Source organism: Dendropsophus ebraccatus, chromosome 8, assembly GCF_027789765.1.
Source record: "Dendropsophus ebraccatus isolate aDenEbr1 chromosome 8, aDenEbr1.pat, whole genome shotgun sequence".
Classification (NCBI taxonomy): domain Eukaryota; kingdom Metazoa; phylum Chordata; class Amphibia; order Anura; family Hylidae; genus Dendropsophus; species Dendropsophus ebraccatus.
This window is the reverse complement of record NC_091461.1, coordinates 82,349,861-82,368,359: the sequence shown is the minus strand read 5'-3', so window position 1 is coordinate 82,368,359 and position 18,499 is coordinate 82,349,861. Positions and strand designations below refer to the sequence as shown.

Below are 18,499 nucleotides of genomic sequence, written 5' to 3'. Positions count from 1 at the left end.
TATGAATGCAGATAATGGCATATTTGCCTAATAAACCCAATTACAAAATTTCTTAAAATCGCCTGCACTATTTATTTCTGCAAAAAAATTAAACAACAGTGACACTTTAAAATATTTTTTAGATGTTTATTAAAATACATGTAAAACAGATTTATTACCTAAAATTATTAAAGTGTGTCTGTTTTTTAATTTTGACTCTTAAACCCCTTAGTGACCGCCATGCTGCCTTTTCACGGCGGCCACTAATGGGCTTTATTCCGATGCGTACGCCTTTTAACGGCGGGCGCATCAGAATAAATTACCGCCCGGCGGCGGCTTCAGGACGGGTGATCAGCGATCAGTGTGACCGCTGACACCCTCCTGTAACTGCCCGGAGCAGGTAAACCCGTTTAATGCCGCTGTCAAACCATGACAGCGGCATCTAACGGGTCCCGGTGGATCCCGGACGGCGCCGTGGGTCACTTACATGATCGCGATGTCCCGCGGCGCCGTCCGGTCCTCCGATGTCTCCATGGTGACCCCGGGGTCCTAATGAAGGTCCCCGGGGTCACCATGGAGATGCCTGATGCTGACAGGGGTGGCCGTGGCTATTGCCTGTCAGCATGAGGCATGATACAATACATTGCAGTACATCAGGTACTGCAATGTATTGTATCAATGATATAAGTATTTTACACTAGTGTACAGTAATGTACACTAGTGTAAAAGTAAAAAAAAAGTGAAAAAAATGTGCACCAAACACAACACAGCCCCCCCCCAGCCCCTCCAATAATAAAGATGCATTACATTCCCCATACCCAATAAAACGTGACATAAAAGTGATCAAAAACACAAATCGTATACATATTTGGTATCATTATGTCTGTAACAACCCAATCTATAAAACGTTATCAATAATTATATCGCACGACACACGCTGTAAAAAAAAAATAAAAAAAACAGTACCAGAATAGCTGTATTTTATCAATCCACTTTAGAAAATACGTCATAAAAGAGATCAAAAAGTTATATACATATAAATCTTGGTATCAATAGAAACTACAGATCTTCCCGCAAAAAATAAGCCTAAAACCAGCTCTGTCACGCAAAAGATGAGAACGCTATGGATCCTGCAATGCGGCGACAGTTTTTGTGGGTTTTTGCTAGGAAGATAGTTTCTATTGCGCCAAAGCAGTAATAGTTTAAAAAACCTACACAAATGTGGTATCGCCGTAACTGTAGCGACCCAGAGAATACATGTATTATGTTATTAGTGACCGCCGATACTGGATTTTTACGGCGATCACTAATGGGCTCTATTCTGCTGCCATCAGCTCTTTATGGCGATGGTGCAGAATAGTGCAGCGGCGCCGGTAATGCCCGCAGGTACCGGAGGTAGCTGAAGGGTTGGGGCAGAGTGTGGGGTCAGTCCCGGCAAGTCCCCTCACCGGCGATCGCCGTTATTATTAGTATAACGGCGGCCACCGGTAACAGACATTGCCAGCGCAGCTGAACGCTTTCATCTCTTCTAACTGTGAATCCACAGTGAGAGGAGATGAGAACATGTCCCCCCCTGTCCCCAGAATTAACCCTAGTGACCTGGTCACTGACCCTCCCCTCCCAGGGTGGCCATCTGATCCAAGATGGCCGCCGCCATCACTGTGAACAGACTCTGTTTACAGTGATGGATTCCTAAAAATGATCAAAGCTTCATTCTCTCCACCATTGGAGGTGGTGGAGAGCATGGGGCAATGATCGGTGACCACCCGGTGTGGTCCCAGTACAAGTGATCAGCGGTATATACTATATACCACTGATCGCTTGTTCCAAATGGTGCAGGCACTTTTTTACGCCTGTCACAAAAGTCAAGTGCCCTGGATTACCCGCAACCACCCTGGATTACTTGTAACCACCCTGAATTACTTGTAACCACCCCAGATTGCCACAGACTGCCTGTAACTACCCCAAATTGCCTGTAACCACCCCAGATTGTTTGAAACCACCCCAGATTGCTCGAAACCACCCCAGATTGCCCGTCACCACCCCAGATTTCCCGTCACCACCCCAGATTGCCCAATGCAACCCCAGATAGTCAGCGAACACCACCAGATTGCCCGTCACCACCCCAGATAGCCAGTGAACACCCCCAGATTGCCCATCACCACCCCTGATAGCCAGTAACCACCCCTAGATAGCCAGTAAACACCCCAAGATTGCCCATAAGCACCCCATACAGCCAGTAAACACCCCCAGATTGCCCATAACCACCCCAGATTGCCCGTGACCACCCCAGATTGACCGGAACCACCCCAGATTGGCACAGACTGCTCGTAACCACCCCAGATTACCCATAACCCCACCAGATTGCCTGTTGCCACCTCAGATAGCCAGTAAACACCCCGAGATTGTCCATTACCACCCCAGATAACCAGTAAACACCCACATATTGCCTGTAACTAAAATGACACTCCTTCCCTTCTGAGGCCTGCTGTGTGCCCATACAGTGGTTTATGCCCGCATATGGGGTACCATTGTACTCAGGAGAACCTCTGTTACAAATTTTGGGGTGCTTTTTCTCCCCTGTTCCTAGTGAAATTGAGAAATTTCAAACTAAACAAACATGTTATTGGAAAAAGTCAATTTTTTTCATTTTTACAGTCTAGTTTTGAATACATTCCTCCAATACCTGTGGGGTTAAAATGCTCACCACACCCCAAGATGAATTCCTTGAGGGGTGTAATCTCCAAAATGGGGTGACTTTTGTGGGGGTTCTATTCTGTAGACATTACAGGGGCTCTGCAAATGCACCTGGCGCTCAGAAACTTCTTTAGAAAAATCATGCACTGAAAATGCTAATTGGCGCTCCCTTCCTTCTGAGCCCGGCTGTGTGCCCATACAGTGGTTTATGCCCACATATGGGGTACCGTTCTACTCAGGAGTACCTGCGTTACATATATTGGGGTGAGTTTTTTTCCCCTGTTCCTCGTGAAATTGAGAAATTTCAAACTAAATAAACATGTTATTGGAAAAATTCTATTTTTTCATTTTTACTGCCTTCTTTTGAATACTTTCCTCTAATACCTGTGGGGTCAAAATGGTCACCACACCCCAAGATGTATTCTTTCAGGGGTGCACTTTCCTAAATGGGGTGACTTTTGAAGGGGGGTTATTCTGCTGACACTACAGGGGCACTGCAAACGCACCTGGCGCTCAGAAACTTCTTCAGCAAAATCTGAACTGGAAATGCTAATTGGCGCTCCTTCCTTTCTGAGCCCCGCTGTGTTCCCATACAGTGGTTTATACCCACATATGGGGTACCGTTGTACTCAGGAGAACGTGCGTTACATATATTGGGGTGAGTTTTCTCCCCTGTTCCTCAGGAAATTGAGAAATTTCAAACTAAACAAACATATTATTGGAAAAATTCTATTTTTTTCATTTTTACTGTCTTCTTTTGAATACTTTCCTCTAATACCTGTGGGGTCAAAATGCTCACTGCACCCCAAGATGTATTCTTTGAGGGGTGTATTTTCCAAAATGTGGTGACTTTTTGGGGGGGGTTCTATTCTGCTGACACTACAGGGGCTCTGCAAATGCACCTGGCGCTCAGAAACTTCTTCAGCAAAATCTGAACTGGAAATGCTAATAGGCGCTCCCTTCCTTCTGAGCCCCGCTGTGTGCCCATACAGTGGTTTACGCCCACATATGGGGTACCATTGTACTCAGAAGAACCTGGGTTACAAAATTTGGGGAGCATTTTCTCTCACGTTTATTATGAAAATGAGATACTTATAAATATATAATATATAACAAATATATTATTGGAAAATTTCTATATGGGGGTTTCCAGTATACAAGCCTCCTAAATCAACTTAAAAAAAGAACTGGTCCCTTAAAAAATCAGTTTTGGAAATTTCATGAAAATTTGATAATTTGCTGATACATTTCTAAGCCCCGTAACACCCTAAAACAGTGAAATATGTTTACGAAATGAAGCCAGAATAAAGAGGACATATTCATAATGTGACTTACTAACTAATTTTTGTCATGTGACTTTTTTTTTTAGAAGCAAAGAATTTCAAAGTTCGTAAAGTGCAAAACTTTCAAATTTTTCATTATATTGTGATGTTTTTCACAAAAAACACACAAGACAGTGACCAAATTTTGCCACTAACATAAAGTACCATATGTTACGAAAAACAATCTCAGAATCGCTAGCATACGTTAAAGCATCACTGAGCTATAAGCGCATAAAGTGAGACAGGTCAGATTTTGAAAAAAGAGCCTGGTCATTAAGGCCTAAACAGGCTTGGTCCCTAAGGGGTTAAAGTGTCACTGTTGTTACATTTTTTTTAGTACAGGCAATTTTAAAAATGTTGTAATTGGTTTTATTAGGCAAATATACCATTTTCTGCATTCAAAAAGACTTTCACCAGGTCCTCCCCTCCCTCCTCTTTTTCATTCACTGCTCATTATCAGGAAATCTTGACTTGTTGCATCAAACTTGCCCAGTGTAAGCTATGGAGAGGGGAGGGGGGAGGAAGATTAGTTGCCAGCAGAGAACAAAGGATTACACAGTGGGAGCTAGTATTCAGAGGTCAGTACTGACTTAAAGGGGAACTCCGGATAAGGAAAACTTCTTTTCTATTAACCCCTTAAGGACCGGGCTTAAAATGGTAAATTTTACGAATATGACCTGTGTCACTTTATTAATAATTTGGAAATGCTCTTTCCTATCTGGCTGATTCTGAGACTGTTTTCTTGTGACATATTGTACTTCACGTTTCTGGTAAAATGGAGTCGATACTTATAACGAATATTTATGAAAAAATCCAAAATAACATGAAAAATTGTGAAAAAATGCATTTTTCAAACTTTGAAACTTTTCTGCTTATACATACCATGGTAATGCCACATAAATTATATATTAAATAGCATTAGCAACATGTCTACTTTATGTTGGCAGCATTTACTAAACCATCTTTTTTTTTTTTTTAGACAATAGGAAGCTTAAAACATTAGCAGCAAATTTCCAAAATTTCAGTAAAATTTCAAAATCAGATTTTTTTAGGGACTTGTTCAGGTTCAAAGTGTATTTGAGGGGACTGTATGTTATAAAGCCCCACAAAGCACCCCATTTCAGAAACTGCACCCCCCAAACTCTGCAAAAGCACATCCAGAAAGTTTTTTAACCCTTTAGGAGTGTCACAGAAAAAAAAACTAAGTGTGTAAAAAATTTGAAAATTTTAATTTTCTGTGCAGAGATTTTATTGTAATCCAATATCTTTCATAATTATAAACCTATTACCAGAGAAATGCACGCCAATATTGATTGCCCCGTTTCTGCAGTTTATAGAAATACCCCATATGTGGCCCTAATGCATTGTTTGACTAAACCACAAGCCTCAGATACAAAGGAGCGCTTAGTGAATTTCAATGCCTCCGTTATATTTGGTCATTTTTGACTGTACCACCTTAGGTTGGCAGAGGCTCTGGAGTACCAAAACCTAAAAAACACCCCTAAAGGGACAGCATGTAGAAAACTACACTCCTCGAGGAATGTAACAAGGGGTGCGGTGAGCATTTGGACCCCACAGGTACTTCACAGATTTTCAGAACAATGTGGCGTGAAAAAAGAAAAATTAATTTTTTACACTTAAACGTTGTTCTAGCCTTTAATTTTTCATTTTCACAAAGGGATAAAAGGAATAACAACCCAAAAAACGTGTAGCGCAGTTTCTCCCGACTACAGAAGTATCCCAAAAGTGTACATAAAGTGCCAAGCGGGAGCAGGACGAGCCTCCAAAGGGAAGGAGCGCCAATTGGCTTTTGGAAGCTGGATTTCACTGGAATGGATTTCAAGGTCCATGTCGCATTTACAGAGCCCTCGTGCTGCCAAGACACTGAAAACCCCCACAAGTGACACCGTTCTGAAAACTACACCCCTCAAGGAATCTAACAAGGGGTGCAGTGAGCATATGGACCCCACTGGTGACGGGCACAAATGTGGAACAATGTGACGTTAAAGTGAAAAATTTCATTTTTTTACTTTCACGGCACAAATGTGCCCGTCATCAAGGGGTCCATATCCTCAGTGCACCCCTTGTTAGGTTCCTTGAGGGGTGTAGTTTCCAGAATGGGGTCACTTGTGGCGTTTTAACTGTCTTGGCAGCACGAGGGCTCTGTAAATGCGACATGGCGTTCATCATCCATTCTGGCCAAATCCAGCCTTCAAAATCCAAATGGCACTCCTTCCCTTCGGAGGCTTGCCCTGTGCCCACATGGCGCTTTAAGTCCACATGTGGGGTATTTACGGACTCGGGGGAAATTGCTCTACACATTTTCTGTGTTTTTTTTATCTTTTAACCCCTTGTGAAAATGAAAAAGTCAAGGCTAGACCAACATTATAGTGTAAAAAATTTAATATTTCATTTTCACGCCACACTGTTCCACATTTGTGCCCGTCACCAGTGGGGTCCATATGCTCACTTCACCACTTGTTACATTCCTTGAGGGGTGTAGTTTCCATAATGGGGTTACTTGTGGGGGGTTTCAACTGTCTTGGCAACACAGGGGCCTTTTACATGCAACAAGGCCCTCGAAATCCATTCCAGCCTCCAAAAGCCAAATGGCCCTCCTTCCCTTTGGAGGCTTACCCTGCACCCGCATGGCGCTTTATGTCCACATGTGAGGTATTTCTGAATTCAGGGGAAATTGTTCTACACATTTTGTGTTTTTTTTTTTATCTTTTAACCCCTTGTGAAAATGAAAAAATCAAGACAAGATCAATCACTTAGTGTAAAAATTTAAATTTTTTACATTAAATGTTGGTCTATCCTTGATTTTTTCCATTTCCACAAGGGGTTAAAAAAGAATATGAACACAAAACGTGTAGGGTAATTTCCCCTGAGTACGAAAATACCCCACATGTGGACATAATGTGCCATATGGGCACAGGGCAAGCCACCAAACAGACAAAGCGCCATTTAGAGACTGGAATGGAGGATGGAGGCCATGTCGCAATTACAAAGCTCCTGTGCTGCCAGGACAGTAGAAACCCCCCACAAGTGACCCCATTCTGGAAACTACACCCCTCAATGAATCTAACAAGGGGTGCAGTGAGCATATGGACACCACTGGTGACAGACACATATGTAGAATATGTGGTGTGAAAATAAAAAATACAATTTATTTCATTTTCACGGCACAAATGTGCCTGTCACCAGGGGGCCATATCCTGGCTGCACCCCTTGTTAGATTCTTTATGGGGTGTAATTTCCAGAATGGGGTCACTTTAGGGGGGTTTCTACTGTCCTGGCCGCACAGAGGCTTTGTAATTGCAACATGGCAAGCCTCTAATGGGAATGGCGGCCATACCTATGTACAGTGGCGTAGCTACAGGGGTCGCAAAGGTCGCGCTCGCGACCGGGCCCCTAGCCAGGGGGGGCCCGGGGCCCGGCCCCCCCTCGCCTCACTCGGTACTTGTGTATTGCTGCAGCTGCTGTTCGCATAAGAACTGAGAGGAAGGCTCTGGCACTTCCTGGTTCCCACAGTGCATGCTGTTTGCTCACCTCTCCTCTGCTCAACCCCCCTTCTCCTGACGACCAATCATTGGAGAGGAGGAGGGCCAGGCACAAGCTACCATGAGAATTCTTCCTGCCCCTGCATTGGCCACCCGCAGGTATGTTTTTTAAAATGTTGAGGGGAGATACTGTGTATAGGGGCTGGGGACATGTGCATACTGTGTATAGGGGCTGGGGACATGTGCATACTGTGTATAGGGGCTGGGGACATGTGCATACTGTGTATAGGGGCTGGGGACAAGTGCATACTGTGTATAGGGGCTGGGGACATGTGCATACTGTGTATAGGGGCTGGGGACAAGTGCATACTGTGTATGGGGGATGTGGACATAGGCAGGGGCTGGGGACATGTGCATACTGTGTATAGGGGCTGGGGACATGTGCATACTGTGTATAGGGGCTGGGGACATGTGCATACTGTGTATAGGGGCTGGGGACATGTGCATACTGTGTATGGGGGATGGGGACATAGGCAGGGGCTGGGGACATGTGCATACTGTGTATGGGGGATGGGGACATAGGCAGGGGCTGGGGACATGTGCATAATGTGGATGGGGGATGGGGACATAGACATAATGGGGGAGATTTAGCAAACATGGTGAAAAGTGAGACTGGCTCTGTTGCCCCTAGCAACCAATCAGATTCCACCTTTCATTTCCCATAGAGTCTGTGAGGAATGAAAAGTGGAATCTGATTGGTTGCTAGGGGCAACTGGGCCTGTTTCACTTTACACCATGTTTGATAAATCTCCCCCAATGTGTTTAGAAGGCTGGAGGGGTAGGCAGGGACTAGGGACACATACTGTACCAAGGAGGGGGGGGGGATCATTGCACTATAGAAGGGATATTGAGGAGAAGGCAGGAGGGACACTGTGGCTGGGGGAATACTAACAAGGAGGGGGAGTGCTATGGGTGGACAGCATTGGCACATATGCTTGTGTGTGTGTGTGTGTGTGTGTGTGTGTGTGTGTGTGTGTGTGTGTGTATATATATATATATATATATATATATATATATATTATTATTTTTTTATTTATTTCTTTTTTTTTTCTTCAGAGAAGTGCTAGATAGTCTAGACTACCTTTCACTGGTCTGAAGAAGACTCAGCGAGACATCTCTGATTAACAACTAAAGTAAGTAGAATTTTTAATTAGTGATGTCACGATACCAGAATTTTGAGTTCGATACCGATACCAACTTTTTTTTTCAATGCTCGATACCAATTCGATACTTAAAAAAATTATATTTAAGGGAAAAAAACCAAAAAAACCCCCATAAGAATAGAAATGACCCCCCCCCCCTCCCCCAGGTTCAGGTCAGTACGAACCAATTTATGTTCCCTAATTTTATTACTTTAAAAATAAAGTCCCCATTATTTAAAATAAATAAAAACTTGCCCAACTCTGACTCACTTTTTTTATCTCTCCGCCTGTCTGGCTGGGGGGTGAGGGGCATTTTTTGCGCTGTGATCTGTAGTTTTATTTAGTACCATGTTTTTATGGGGTACTGAATTGGGTGGTTTCTGCACTTTCTCGGTATACCGTGCGTGATCAGGAAAGTGACAGGTAGTATGGACAATAACACTTCAGCTGCCAGGGATGGGGATTGTAGTCATGTAACACACAACTGCTATCAGGTGGGAGGATGGGGGTTGTAGTCATGTAACACTTTAACAATCAGAGGGTGATGGGGGTTGTAGCCATATAACAGACAGCAGCCAGCAGGGGGGATGATGGGGGCTGTAGCCATATAACACACACCAGCCAGCAGGGGGGATGATGGGGGTTGTAGCCATATAACACACACCAGCCAGCAGGGGGGATGATGGGGGTTGTAGCCATATAACACACATCAGCCAGCAGGGGGGATGATGGGGGTTGTAGCCATATAACACACACCAGCCAGCAGGGGGGATGATGGGGGTTGTAGCCATGTAACAGACACAAGCCAGCAGGGGGGATGATAAGGGTTGTAGCCATATAACACACACCAGCCAGCAGGGGGGATGATGGGGGTTGTAGCCATATAACACACACCAGCCAGCAGGGGGGATGATGGGGGTTGTAGCCATATAACAGACACAAGCCAGCAGGGGGGATGATGGGGGTTGTAGCCATATAACACACCAGCCAGCAGGGGGGATGATGGGGGTTGTAGCCATATAACAGACACCAGCCAGCAGGGGGGATGATGGGGGCTGTAGCCATATAACAGACACCAGCCAGCAGGGGGGATGATGGGGGCTGTAGCCATATAACAGACACCAGCCAGCAGGGGGGATGATGGGGGTTGTAGCCATATAACAGACACCAGCCAGCAGGGGGGATGATGGGGGCTGTAGTTTTACTATTCCTGGTGTCAGGGCATGCTTACCGGTGACCTGGATTTGTCTGTGATCTGCAGGTTACAGCCCCCCTCCCCCTCCCAGTCAGAGTCAGGCCGACTGTAAACCCCCCACATTGTGTCTGCTCCGGAGTCTCCTGCCGGCCCCGGCCTCCCGCCTCCTCACACTCCTGCCGCCCCCACCACCTCATAGTCCGGTGCAGATGTAGTGGCTGCATCTCCTGCCGACCCCTGCTCCAGCCTTCTCCTCTCCCGGACACCGCCTCTTACACATTCATTTTGCACCCTTGTGGCCCTTTTGACCCTTCAAAATATAAATGGGCAATGACTGCACATTGCCCTGTGTAATAGGTGATGTGCAGCCATTGGCCAATTTATTTTGAGGGTTCAGAAGTGAGGTAACAGTGTTTTCTGACTGCTGGCCTTGTAGTGGTGATTATCTGTCTGACATTGTAATAGTGATCAAGATTCATCAATCTGTCAGAGACGAAAATGAGATGTGTTTTTATTTCAGACAGATAGCAGCCAATTACAGCTCAGCTTTCATTCCTCAGAATTGGCTGTGATTGGTTACCATCTGTCTGAGACAAAAATGTGTCTTGATTTTTGTCTTGGGCTGATTGATAAATCTAGGTCAATGTATGGACTCTCACAAGGTACAGATCTGACATAAAGAAAAAAAAAAATTCAACACTATTATTAGCAGACCTAACTATTTATTTCCTGCTCCTAGGTCTGCCACCATGTGTCCTCCCAGTAACCAGGCCTCTCCAGTTTAAAAATAAAATGCTACTGTCCTTTTACTTAATAACAACGCTCTTAAAGTATTAAACTATATACAGAATGAGATATTAGCTTTGTCGTAATTATGGGGGGTGGTTTTGCGGGTGATAGTGTGCGTGCGTGTGTGTGGAGGGGGGGGGGGGCCCAGATTGACCTCTTGCACTAGGGCCCATGAGACATTAGCTACGCCCCTGCCTATGTAGCTGGGGAAAAGGGACAAATTTAATTAATTTTGGGGGTAATATGCCAATTATTAGTTTATAAGGTTGAAAAAGACAGAAGTCCATCAAATTCAACCTGTGTTGATCCAGAGGAAGAAAAAAAACCCTCGTGAGGCAGACGACAGTAGCCTCATCACAGGGAAAAAATTCCTTCCCGACTCCATAATGGCAATCAGAATAATCCCTGGATCAATGTGACCCCTGAAATAGGAATAAGAGACAGAATTTAGAAAATGTAGAACTCCAATGACGTGTGGTACGCGTTGAAGCGATCCAGTATGCAGAGGCCGGGGTGATCAGGACAGGTGTCACACTGGAAAATGGTGTCCTTCCTGATCCCCTTGTTACGCCACACTCTGCACTTCTTCTGGGGTCTCCTGTTTTCCAATGTGGGGGATGTCACCTGGAAAATGTTGCCCTGGTACGATGCGGGGTGCTTCATATCCAGAAGCACTGGGTCTGCTCCATGGCTGCTAAATATTAGGGCTTTATTACTGCTTCTGATATTTTCGGATCTGGCCGCAAGCTACAGTTTCTTGGACGGCAGCAACGGACCAGAAGAGGGGGGAGCTGGTATAAAAGTTATCCACGTACAGGTGGTAACCTTTATCCAGCAGTGGGTAGATCAGTTCCCAAACGATCTTCCCACTAACTCAGAGGATGGGGGGGGGGGGCATCTGGGGGCTGGATTCGGGTGTCACTTTCTTCATACATTCTAAGGGTACGTGCACACTGCGGAATGGAGAAGGATAACCCTTTATGCATTCCGCAGCTGACACCCACCGGTGGACTCATGCAGGCGCGCGTCTCCGCTCGTGTCACACTCCATTCTATGCACGTGCAGATTTCGCCCTCTGTCCAAAGAATGAAAGTGTTCATTCTTTGGACGGACGACGGAATCCGCCCGTGCATAGAATGGAGTCTATGACACCGGTGGAGACGCGCGCCCGCATCAGTCCACCCGCGGGTGCCAGCTGCGGAATGCACAAAGGGTTATCCTTCTCCATTCCGCAGTGTGCACGTACCCTAAGGCTGGGTTCACACACTGTATATTTCAGGCAGTATTTGGTCCTCAAGTCAGGTCCTCATAGCAACCAAAACCAGGAGTGGATTGAAAACACAGAAAGGATCTGTTCACATAATGTTGAAATTGAGTGGATGGCCGTCATATAACGGTAAATAACTGCCATTATTTCAATATAACAGCCGTTGTTTTAAAATAACAGCAAAAATTTGCCATTAAATGGCGGCCATCCACTCAATTACAACATTATGTGAACATAGCCTTTCTGTGTTTTCAATCCACTCCTGGTTTTGGTTGCTATACAGCCTCACAAATACAGCCTCAAATATACATAGTGTGAACCCAGCAAATCTGTAAGTGTACCCTGAGGTACTCTCACAGAGTTTGTAGAATTTCACGCCATACTGTCATCTGTTATTCGGACGGTACTGGCGGAAAAGACGTGTCTGGGGGGCAGCATATGCTACGCTACCCCCAGACACGTCACTAGATGATGAGGATGATGATGATGAGGATGAATGGAGGTAAAAAGGATCCCCCGCATTCATCCTCACTGGCTGTTTCGGTGTCGGAGACAATAAAAAACACCCTGGGGGCCATTTTTATATGGGGATTGGTATATGGGGTATGTAAATGTGCAGTGGTGTAGTGTAAAACTTTATTTTGTGTAATGTATTTTTTTTTACATGGTTTTTTTTAACATTAAGTATAAAAAAAACCCTACTCCAAAAAAGGTGTTGCTGATAAATGCCCACTTAGGTAGGATATAGAAAAAAAAAAACCCTACGCCAAAAAGGAGTAGTCGCTGGTTAGCAGCTCACTTATGTGCGATGGTGATCAGCACTCAGCGGCGGTAGGGTGCAGAAAATTAAAGAAAAAAAAATTGGGGAAAAAAAAAACATTTTCTACATGCTGAACATCCCTATAGCTACTGATAAGTGAATAATATACACTTATCACCTGGGGGCAGTAGACGCAAATTCCGGAAAAAGACTAAGTTAGAAGACGATGGACCCGAAAAAAGCCGAAGCCGGACCCGATGGAAACAGCCGAAGAAGACGATGTGAGAAGAGGACGCAGTGGACCCGGAAGACGCTGATCGGGACCCCAGATCAGGTGAGTATGGCCCAAATACCTGCTCTGGGCCCCTCAGCTACCTAGCTGAGGGGTCCAGAGCAGGTATTTTACACTTTGGGGGCCATTTATCGCAGTGATCTGCGACCGTGGCACAGTGGCCACCATATATATGACAATAATGCGTTTTTACTATGATGTGAATAAGGTTGTAACTTATCATTGTGAATTTTTGATGACGAGATACTAAGGGCCGGGCTGTAGTGAATAAAGAGGAGCATGTCCAATCAGCCTGCACGCCAGGCCCGTATCTGCCATGAGGCGAGGTGAAGTGTTTGCCTCAGGCGGCAGATAACACAGCCCTTGAGGGGGGCGGCATCAGCGTCCTGTGTCCTTATCATTACAACTAGTTACGGCTCAGTGCCCAGCCGTGTTTCCTGTCAGTTGCCTCATGAGAAGCGCTGAGGAGGCACTGGAAGCCTCATATTCACATTACATTAGACATAGATATAGTTATTATACTCTGCATCACTTAGGCCCCCTTCACACGTCCGGAAAATCTGTCTGGATTTCCTATCAGGAAATCCGGACGGATTTCCGGACTCATAGGCTAACATTGGACACGGACACCCTTCCGGATTTTTCCGGAAGGGTGTCCGTTCCGGAAAATAGGACCGGATTTTTTAGATCCTGTCCTATTTTCGTCCGGAAATCCGGCACGGACGCCCCCATAGAAGTCTATGGGAGCGCCGGAATCACGGGCATTTTCCTGATGTATATCAGGAAAGTGCCCGTGATTCAGGAATGGTAGAGAGCCAGGACCTCACCACGGGGCCGACCGCCCGCCCGCTCTGCTCGCCCGCCCGCTCTGCTCCGCTCGCCCGCTCTGCTTCGCCCGCCCGCTCCGCTCGCCCGCCCGCTCTGCTCCGCTCGCCCGCTCGCCCGCCCGCTCCGCTCGCCCGCCCGCCCGCCCGCTCGCTCGCTAAGCTCGCCCGCCCGCTCCACTCGCCCGCCCGCCCGCTCGCTCCGCTCGCCCGCCCGATCTACTCCGCTCGCCCGCCCGCCCGCTCGCTCCGCTCGCCCGCCCGCTCCACTCGCCCGTCCGCCCGCTCCGCTCGCCCGCCCGCCCGCTCGCTACTCCTGCAGCAGCCGGAAGTAAACGAGTGCCTATCTCATGGATCAAAGCACTTATACTAGAAGTCCCCTAAAGGGGGCTTCTAGTATGGGTGTTAAAGTAAAAAAAAAAAGTGTTGTTAAAGGGAACCATTCACCCCGTGGCCCCCGTTAGAAACAGACAAACAGTTACATAAAGGTCAATATACTTACCATATCGCTCCCGGTCCCGTCCCAGATCTCGTTGTTGACACGGAGAAATCGCTGATTCTTCTTCTCGCGCCCATTATGGTAATGAGCGCCGCCGGCCCGAAGTCCAGCCTTCTCCCCGCCTCCGACACTTGATTGACGCCGGGTCTTCTTCCTCCTCGTCTTCTTTCTTCTCGCCGGATCCCGCGCAGGCGCCGTGACGGTCGTTTTCGGCGCATGCGCAGTTCACCATTGAAGCCGCTCCACAGCTTCAATGTTTACTGCGCGTGCGCCGATTGTCAGAGCTGAAGTGACGTGTGTACATGCGCGGTACACAGGAACGTCACGAGCACGTATCCTGTTTACCGCGCAGGCGCAGAAGAGATGATGAGACCTTCGCAACGGCGCCTGCGCGGGAATTCGTGAGAAGACTGAAGACGTCAATCAAGTTCCAGGAGGCGTGGATGGGCGGCGACGAGAAGAGGACCTCATGAATAAGTTGGACTCGTCCGTCGTTTCCTATGGACGTTGGACTCATCTCAGCTCATTACCATAATGGGCGGGAGAAGAAGAATCGGCGATTTCTCCGTGTCAACAACGAGATCCGCGACGGGACCGGGAGCGATATGGTAAGTATATTGACCTTTATGTAACTGTTTGTCTGTTTCTAACGGGGGCCACGGGGTGAATGGTTCCCTTTAATAGTAAAAAGCCCCCTCCCCTAATAAAAGTCTGAATCACCCCCCTTTTCCCAGGTTATAAATAAAAGTAAATAAATAAATAAACAAACATGTTTGCTATCGCCGCGTGCGTAATCGCCCAAACTATTAATTAATCACATTCCTGATCTCGCACGGTAAACGGCGTCAGCGCAAAATTGCGCATTTTTGGTCGCATCAAATCCAGAAAAATTGTAATAAAAAGCGATCAAAAAGTCGTATATGCGCAATCAAGGTACCGATAGAAAGATCACATCATGGCGCAAAAAATGACACCTGACACAGACCCATAGACCAAAGGATAAAAGCTCTATAAGCCTGGGAATAGAGCGATATTTGTTGACAATGGTTTAAATTTTTTACAGGCCATCCGATACAATATAAGTTATACATGTTACATATCGTTTTAATCGTATTGACTTGAGGAACATATATAACAAGTCAGTTTTACCCCAGGGCCAATGGCGTAAAAACACATTTCCCCCAAATAAACAAAATGCATTTTTTTTTTTCAATTTCACCACACTTTGAATTTTTTTCTGGTTTCGCAGTGTACTTTATGCAAAAATTCAGCATGTCATTGCAAAGTACAATTAGTGACGCAAAAAATAAGGGCTCATGTGGGTTTCTAGGTGGAAAAATGCAAGTGCTATGGCCTTTTAAGCACAAGGAGGAAAAAACTAAAACGCAAAAATCGAAATTGGCTCTGTCCTTAAAGGGTTAAAAGTTATATAGATGTGTCTATACAATGTATTACCGTTCCGTATCTGCTCTCCCACCTTAGGAGACAAATATTACATGCCTCTGTCTCACATTGTGTGTGTTTGCTGAGATCAGGCTGACGATACAGACAGGGGGCAGGGTGTGAAATCCCAGGAGGCTTGGCTGAATCCCCCAATCCCCTCAGTGATTCACCAACTGTGACCGGACAGAAGCAAGTGTTGCACTGATTTCTCTGCAGAAGTGTGAAGTGAAATTAGGGCTGTGTTTACACAAGTTGGAGTGTCATTGCAGTACTGCAGCGTATTCACAAAAATGATGCAGTGACACAAGTAAATAATGCTAAACGGCAGAGAGGATCAGAGCCTTATTGTGGGGCTCAACTTCAAAGATAAAAGATGCTTGATCATAATATGTGCGTGGAAATGAAAATAAAAGAAAAGATTCAAAAAGTTTTTTTACTTTATTCCAATATAAGCGTTACAGGTCGAGAATACAGCGTGCTGTGTGGTGTTACAGGTAGAGAATACAGCATGCTGTGTGGTGTTACAGGTAGTAACACTATGCTGTGTGGGTGGGACAACAATAAAATGATAAAGTAATGCAAATAATTCAGTAACACAATGAAACTGCAATGTGTGAACACAGCCTAGATGTTCTGCAATAGATTTGGGCGGGAAATGTGCAGGGTGGGGGACTGTAATGAACAGCTGAGGGAAAGCATTGCATTCTGGAACCTGTAGTACTGTGTACAACTGATCAACCAGGAAGTTTAGAAACACAAAACAGAACAAACCACCCCAAAACAAATGTATTTTTGGTAGTTTCAAAACTGTAATAGATAGGTAAGTAATGCTTTATGCTTCTGCAGAAGTTTCATTTTTTTTTACCTCTACCTGGAGTTCCCCTTTAAGAGGATATAGCCCTGTGATGTAGCTGTAAATTAACTCTTTGTTGTCCAGTTTTGGTGCCTCGTCTCCCTCCACCCCTCCCCTCTCCACAGGAAAACCATGAAGACAGGAGGAAAGCTTCGAATTGCTTTTTCATGAAAAAAAAATGCATTTTTTGGCTTATAAACCCATTACAAAGTTTTTTAAAATTGCCTGTACTATTGACGTCTGCAAAAAAAAAAAAAAAAGAAACAACAGGTACACTTTAATGGGGAACTATCCCCAGGTTACACGAATCTAACCTGCTGATATGCCCCTATTGCACAGGATGAGGAGTATGTGTCTTAAAGGGGAACTCTACATAAGGAAAACTTGTTTTCTATTAAAAGTACATATCTGTTCGGTTCTGCCACACTGGTAGCTGATTGAAATCCAGGAAGTGAAGAAAAATGGCCTCTGTGCCAATCCACATAGTCTCTTGCTCCCACTGCTCTCCCACCTTAGGAGACAAAGATTACGGGGAGATTTGTCAAACATAGTGTAAAGCAGAATTGGCTCAGTTGCTCCTAGCAACCAATCAGATTCCACCTTTCATTTTCCAAAGAACTTGTGAGGAATGAAAAGTGGAATCTGACTGGTTGCTAGGGGCAACTGAGCCAGTTCTACCTTACACCCGTTTGATAAACCTCCCCCTACATGTTTCTGTCTCACATTGTGTGTGTTTTGTGAGATCAGGCTGATGATGCAGACAGGGGGCAGGGCGTGAAGAGGCTTGGCTGGATCCCCCAATCACCTGAGTGATTCACTATCTCTGACCGGCCAGAAACAGCTGCTGCAAGCTCACTGATTATGCAGAAGTGTGCAAGGAAATTAGAACTGTGTTCACACATGTTGGAGTGTCACTGCAGTACTGCAGCGCCTTCACAAAAATGATGCTGTAACACAATAAAATGATACTACACGGCACAGAACATCAGAGTCGGCACTGTCAATCCTACCTGGACAAAAACAAGGCAGAAACAGTATATCCCATGTAAGATAATATTGGATAAAGTCCTTTTTGTGGGGCTCAACTTCAAAGATAAAAGATGCTTGATCATAGTAAGTGCAAGGAGATGAAAAGAAAAAAAAAAAAAATTAAATTTAAAAAGTTCTTTACTTTATTCCAATATCAGCGTTACGGGTAGAAAATACAGCGTGCTGTGTGGTGTTACAGGTAGAGAATACACTGTGCTGTGTGGTGTTACAGGTAGAGAATAAAGTGTAAAAAGGGGTTACACATAGTGATATAGAGAGGGTTCAAACATAATGATTTAGAGGTCACACAGTGATATAGAAGGTCACTGTGGGGACACATAATAGCATGCGCACACACACCCACACAGCCTGCTGCAGCCATAGCATACACACACACCCACACAGCCTGCTGCAGCCATAGCATACACACACACCCACACAGCCTGCTGCAGCCATAGCACACACCACACACACACACACACTCGGCTTGCTGCGGCCATAACACACATATACACAGCCTGCTGCAGCCATAGTGCACACACACACACACAGCTTGCTGCAGCCATAGCACACATACACACAGCCTGCTGCAGCCATAGCATACACACACAGCCTGCTGCATAATGATTTAGAGGTCACACAGTGATATAGAAGGTCACTGTGGGGACACATAATAGCATGCGCACACACACCCACACAGCCTGCTGCAGCCATAGCATACACACACACCCACACAGCCTGCTGCAGCCATAGCATACACACACACCCACACAGCCTGCTGCAGCCATAGCACACACCACACACACACACACACACTCGGCTTGCTGCGGCCATAACACACATAT

General features: G+C 45.7%; 1 long non-coding RNA gene across 2 annotated transcripts; it reads left to right on the top strand.

Annotated features, from left to right (window-relative positions):
- Positions 1-7,507: 7,507 nt before the first annotated feature.
- LOC138798690 (uncharacterized) lies at positions 7,508-10,740 on the top strand. 2 transcript variants are annotated; one of them, XR_011364137.1, is made up of 3 exons: positions 7,508-7,660; positions 8,618-8,694; positions 10,638-10,740. It is a non-coding gene; the product is annotated as an uncharacterized lncRNA (long non-coding RNA). The 2 variants fall into 2 exon arrangements; XR_011364138.1 differs by lacking the exon at positions 7,508-7,660 and adding an exon at positions 8,250-8,339.
- Positions 10,741-18,499: the final 7,759 nt, after the last annotated feature.